General features: G+C 37.1%; 1 pseudogene; it reads left to right on the forward strand.

The window, feature by feature from the left end:
• The first annotated feature begins 593 nt into the window (after positions 1–593).
• LOC117636921 lies at positions 594–4,655 on the forward strand (annotated as a pseudogene).
• Positions 4,656–6,954: the final 2,299 nt, after the last annotated feature.

Below are 6,954 nucleotides of genomic sequence, written 5' to 3' on the forward strand. Positions count from 1 at the left end.
CCAGGTGGCCATATCTGACATATATATATATATATATATATATATATATATATTATAATTAATCATTTGTAGAATGGCATCAATAGTCGCACCACAGAAGTCATCAATGACATAATTACAGATGGTTACATACCCCTGGGTCTGCATATATCCATTACTATATCCACATATATCCTAAAAAAGACACGAAGAGTTATTTATGGTTATCAAAATAATGTGCTTACATGTGAAGCTGTTAAATGTCAAAATCACACGCACTATCTTCTCTTAATAAGGTAAGGTGGGTTGATCATTCCTCCACACAAAACACAGCATTCCGCAGCAGTAAATAATCATCAAACAACTCACATTTTGTAATGTAGCAGTAGAACTCCTTCCCGTGCTGAAGATTTGTTGGTAATTGTAATGTAATTACGTTCAATTGCAGAATGAAGCTTCCTCAGCTTGATCCATGGGGAATAACCAAACAGCCTCTGCATCTCCTACTTCAGCTGAATCATGGAAGCATGATGTGTGTTTGAGTTTCAGGGGTGAAGACACTTGCAGGGGCTTTATTTCTCATTTAGACCGTGCATTGACGTACTGGCAAAGCAATGACAACTTTCAAGCACGACCGAGACATTGAAGTAGGACCAATTTCTCCGGAGCTGTTGACCACAATTGAACAATCACATCTTGCCATCATTGTTCTCTCCCCCAATTATGCTTCTTCCACGTGGTGCTTGGATGAACTTTCCAAGATTCTTGAATGCATCCAGGAGCAGGACACCAGAATTCTGCCAATCTTTTATAATGTGGATCCTTCCGATGTACGAAACCAAAGGGGGAGTTTTGCGGAAGCCTTCACTAAGCATGAAGAAAGGTTTAGTGAAGATGTAAAGAAGGTGAATCGGTGGAGAGCTGCTTTAAGAAAAGTAGCCAATCTCTCTGCGTGGGATTCAAAGAATTATAGGTAAGTATACATATCCATGCATGAACAACTTGCTTGTGTCTTAACAAGAGCCCTACTTGGTGGTTACTTTTCAGTTCTTGCCTTAATCAATAACCTTGGAGGTTATATTTATGGATTAATGGTTATTTTGCTTTTCTTCCTTGTAAGTCGGAAGCAGAGCTCGTCGAAGAAATTGTCAAATGTGTGTGGAAGGAAGTCCATCCTACATTCATGTTGTCAGGTTCTCTAGAGAATTTAGTTGGAATTGATTTTGCACTTAAACAACTACAATTGCATTTAGCTCCCGAAGAAAATGACGTCCGCTTTATAGGGATATGGGGGATGGGCGGGGTAGGCAAAACAACCCTTGCTAACTTAGTTTTTCAGAAAATTTCCCATCATTTTGAACATAGCCTTTTTCTATCTGATGTGAGAAAGAAGAAGCTCTCAGATCTGCAAACACAAATTCTTTTCCCAATTTTGAAGGGAGATCATATTTGGGATGAATGGGAGGGAACCTTTTTTATTAAGAAGTATTTATGCAATAAAAAGGTACTTCTCGTCCTTGATGATGCAGATCAATTAAGCCAACTAGAAAAACTGGTTGCAGAGAAAATTTGGTTTGGTGCGGGTAGTAGAATCATCCTCACAACTAGAAATGAACGTCTACTAGTTCAGCATGGTACAATGAACCATAAGGTCGATGTGTTAAGTGATGATGAAGCTCTTGAGCTCTTTTGTCAACATGCCTTTAAGAATGATCAGCCTGAGGAAAGTTTTCAAGAACTGTCTCAGCATTTCCTACATTATGCAAAAGGCCTTCCATTAGCTCTTAAAATTTTGGGGCGTTCTTTGTATGGGAGAGATCAAAATGTATGGAAAAGTGCGTTGTATAATCTAAACAAAATTCCTGAACCAGAAATTTTTGATTCACTCAAAGTGAGTTATTATGGATTAAAAGAGATGGAGAAGAAAATTTTTCTCCATGTTGCGTGTCTCCATAGAGGGAGGGATAAAGAGCAAGTAATTGAAACACTAGACAGTATCCTTGACATTTCCAGTCGTATTGGGATAGATATTCTTGTTGAGACATCTCTCTTAACTATTGAGAAACTCCACTCTCAGGGAAACAGTGTTGAGATGCATGATTTGATACAAGAAATGGCATGGAGAATTGTTCGAGAAGAGTCTCCTGAAGAACTTGGTAAACGCAGTCTTTTATGGTGTCGCAACGACATTTTTCATGCATTCATGAACAATACGGTAAGAGGTTATGTAGAAATACTATATATATGTATTTATGTCTTTGCACACCTGTACACTCGAGTGAATTATTGAACGCGAGAATCAGTTTCTTCAATGTGGAATTAACTGTTTCCTTTTTCTTAATTATATATTAGGTTACTGAAGCAATTGAAGGCATAGCCTTACGCCTGCCCGAATTAGAAGTGGTGCACTGGAATTGTACTGAAGCCTTTGATAAGATGCAGGGGTTAAGGTTTCTTGAATTTGATAATGTTATGATTTCTTCAGCCCCTAAAGTTCTTCCAAATTCCTTAAGAATTATTCGTTGGAATTGGTATCCTTTGAAATCGCTCCCACCAAGGTTTGAACCATGTTTCCTCGCTAAACTTGAGATGTGTTATAGCAAACTTGTCCGCCTTTGGGATGGAGCAAAGGTACCGTGAGATTATTGAATATGGCATTTTGTAATTATTAATATTTTGAGTGTGAATGTACCTTGTTCTAACTTGTAAGGTTTTGGAAACTTATAATTCAACAACTTTTATGTACTGTACAGGATTTCCCGAAGTTGAAACATATGGATCTTAGTTACTCTGATAAATTGACTAGTGTCCCAGATTTCACACGCATTACAAATCTTGAGGATTTGATTCTGGATGGTTGTACGTATTTACTTGAGGTTCACTCGTCTATTGCAGTTCACAAAAAGCTGAAGGTTTTGGACCTTCGTGACCGTACAAGTGTTAGAACTCTCCCAAGTGAGTTGGAAATGGATTCTCTTGAATTCTTCAGTATTTCTGGCTGCTCAAAAGTGAACAAGATTCCAGAATTTGGGGAACATATGAAGAACTTGTCAATGCTTGGTCTAGGTGGGACTGCTATTGCGCAAATACCTTCATCAGTTGAACGTCTGGTTGGCCTTGTTGAGCTAAATATAAGCGATTGCAAAAGTCTCTTGGGTCTCCCGAGTGCGATATGTAAATTGAATTCTCTTAAAACACTCCGTATGTTGGGATGCTCAAAAGTTGACAAACTCTCAGGGGAGATGGAGTGTTTAGAGAATCTTGATTTAAGAGGAACTGCTATGAGAGATCCGCTTCTTGTTATGAAAAACCTTAAACGTCTATCCTTCCGAGGATCAGTTGCTAAACCATCCACTTGCATTGGCAATGGCATTGCCGCTTGGGGTTTGGTTTTGTCTTCTCTACATCATTTATGCTCTTTGACAAAATTAGATCTGAGTGATTGTAATATTGGTGAAGGAGCCATTCCCCATGGTATCAGCGACTTGTCTTCCTTAGATGGTTACTTCTGTGTGAAAACAATTTCGTCAGCCTTCCCGCAAGCATTAGATTCCTTTCTAACCTTGACTGTCTTGAATTGCAGAGGTGCAAAAGGCTTGAGCAATTGCCAGATCTTCCGTCAAATAGTTTCTTATACGTAGATGTAAATGATTGTACTTCCTTGAAGAGGTTGTCAGATCCATCAAAGTCGAGCGGAGGAGCCAACGTCTATGATTTTATTTTCACCTGTCTTAATTGCTTCAGCTTGGTTGAAGAAGAAGGCTGGATTAATAGAATATTTGCAATGATAATGAGATTGGCCAGTGAGGTACTCTCAGCTCTTTCTTTGAGTGAATATATATCGTGATATAATTTACTTTTTCTATAATAAATATGTTATAATGCTACTTCTCTTGGTACAGGGTCTCTATCCAAATTAATTGTATGCCCTGGAAGTGAGATTCCAGATTGGTTCGAGAATTCAATAACTATGGAACTGCCTCTACCTCCGCAACCATGTAGCGACTGGGTTGGTATTGCTTTATGTGTCGTTTTTGAAGATTCTGAATATTTGCAAAATCCAAACACCCTTCTTGATTATGATTTTTTGAAAATTGAATGTCTGTCGGGTGCGCATGAGACTTTCACAGTGGGGCATCTTGAGTCACAACACCTTTGGCATTTTTATTTGCCTCGCGATGATATTAAGCATCAAATCCAACTGAAAGGAAAACAGGATGGCTCGTGCAGTCATCGCTTTTCATTCAAATTGCATTAATCTTTAAAAGGATCTCCAGACAAATCCAAGCTCGATTATAAAGAACTGTGGGGCACGTTTGGTGTTCGAAAGAGATTTGGAAGAATTCAGCAGAATACTGAAAATCCCGAAGCCAGCACTACTTGATGCATACAGCAGTGACGAGGAGGCAGGCCCAATTGGTAGTAGTGGAAGTGGTAGCTCTGATGACAAAAATGAACCAGGAAATGAGCTCTGATGAACGCGATGGACCAATCAGCAAAAGATTGAATGACCGAAGATATTTGAAGATAAGGCTTTTAGAGGAAGACTGAAATTGGTTATTCCCAGTTCCCAGGTAAAAGCAGTATCTGTTGTTAAAGGCAACTTTGCATATCAAACTGATACACAGCCAAAGTACCTTACTTATCCTATAAATTGTTGGAACTATTGTCCAGTGAATGCCATTTTTTTTTTTGTTACGCCCTAGTTCTGTGTATTGGGAGCATAGATGTAACAATGCTGCCCCCATCATACCATCCCTCATTCATAAGCACACTAAACCACAAATTCACATCTATAGCCCTTCAAAAACACAATAGATCCTCAATTTTTTGATTAATCTCAAGCTGAGCACTCAAACTTGATTAGTTTTCGTTACATCAAATTAAGAATATCCAAAACTAGTTCACCTATAAGAACTACCAACCTCCATGTTGGGTTTGCAGACAAGTAAGCTTGAAAGAACTGTGATCAGGCTCACGTTTTTTACAGCTCAAGTTTAAAAGCAGACTTGTTTACCTTTCCTACTAACAACCTGTATAATACATGAATAAGAAATTTGTATCCCAAGCAATAATTCTCAAGCACACTACACCACAAATTCACATCTATAGCACTTCAAAAACACAATAGATCCTCAATTTATTGATTAATCTCAAGCTGAGCACTCAAACTCGATTAATTTTCGTTACATTAAATTAAGAATATCCAAAACTAGTTCACCTATAACATACAATGAAATTTCATCTACTTCGTGATACTTTTTAGGAAAAGAAAAAACCTACATACAAAGAGAGAAAAAGAAAAAGAATAGTGGATGGACGATTAGGGAGCTGCTTTGTAGTTTTCATAGGTACACTTTTTTCAATCATCTATATGCATACATATTCTTGATTTAGAAGAACTACGTACCAACCTCCATGTTGGGTTTGCAGACATGTAAGCTTGAAAGAACTGTGATCAGGCTCAATTTTTTTACAGCTCCAGTTTATGAGCAGACTCGTTTACCTTTCCTACTGTCAACCTGTATAATACATGAATAAGAAATTTGTTGGTTAAAGTAATTAAAGAAAGCATGCATATATGTGAAAAGCATGAAAGATTGCTTATGTAAACAATAGGGAATATTTATCTATACATAGGATGAGCCTGACAAGTTTTTTTTGGTGGTTCTTATACTAGTACTGTCACCAGTCCATATTAGAACAAAATTCTGCTACAGCTTTTAATGCTTTACATGCATTGCATTAACCAAGCAATAATTCTCAATCACAATTATTCATATTATCCCAGCAACATGCAGTACTCATGACACAAAAAGAAATAGATTAGAATATGAAGATGAAGAAAGGGGTTTACCATCAATGAGGCGATGGAGAGATTCGAGACGGCGCCGACGTAGAGAAGATTGAGCGAGAGATAGAGTGAGACAGAGAGTCAGTGTGGTTTCATTTATTTTGGGGTTTGGGTACGGGAAATTTTAAACAGCCCCACTCTAGTTTTCAGTTTCCCCGCGCGCTCAATAGTGTATTTTTTATAAACTGCTGAATTAATGGATTGGCAAAGAGAATTTGTGTGAATTAATAATTAAAGGGTATTTAAGGGATAATAGTGGGTGTAAAGATAAGATTGTATTTTTTATATTTGGTTTGTAAAAGTTTAGGTAGAGGGAAGGCTACCGCGTCCCAGGGCCAGGGCATATCAAGGCCTCTGTGAGGACTTACAGAGAGGGTCTTAACCCCCTTATTTGGTTTTTACAGATTACCCACCAAGAGGGATTATCGATAGTGAGACTTGAACTTAGACTTTGATAGCGAAGAGAACAATCCTTACCAACTCAATTAATAGGATTGTGTTTTTTCAAATTTACATTATGGGTGAGAAGTTAAGATGGATGAAAAAATAGGACATGGGTGGAAGTAGTAGCATTCATATGTAAGTCATGAGGAATGTCACACATATACAGAGAAAGAAAACAAAACACCTAAGAGGAAAAGGGCATTAAACTTGGCGTTTATTTAGGAATTATTTTTATTTTTTTAATTTACGTCTTTTTAGGAAATATATTTGGTATGTTTTAATTATGAGAAAAATTAAAGTAGAGGATACGAATCCCTAATGGATTAGCAAAGAGAATTTGCTTGAATTAATAATTAAAGGATATTTTAGAAGTAGTAGTAGGTGAAAAGATACGATTGCATTTTTTCAAATTTACATAGTGAATGAGAAAGTTAAATAAGGGGTGAAAATTGTAGCACTCATATGTAAATCACAATGAATATCACACATATACAGAAATAAATCAATTAACAAAACATTTTGTTCTCATGTAAGGAATTGACCCAAATAAGGAAAGTATTGATGATTATTCTTCTTTTTTATTATTATCTAAATTTGGGCAAACAAGGAGGAGCAAGAAAACTTTAAAACTTTGGACTGTTGAAAGAAGAAAACTCAAGAGTGGTTTGACTAAGAGA

The sequence above is a fragment of the Prunus dulcis genome, chromosome 8, assembly GCF_902201215.1.
Source record: "Prunus dulcis chromosome 8, ALMONDv2, whole genome shotgun sequence".
In the NCBI taxonomy this organism is placed as follows: domain Eukaryota; kingdom Viridiplantae; phylum Streptophyta; class Magnoliopsida; order Rosales; family Rosaceae; genus Prunus; species Prunus dulcis.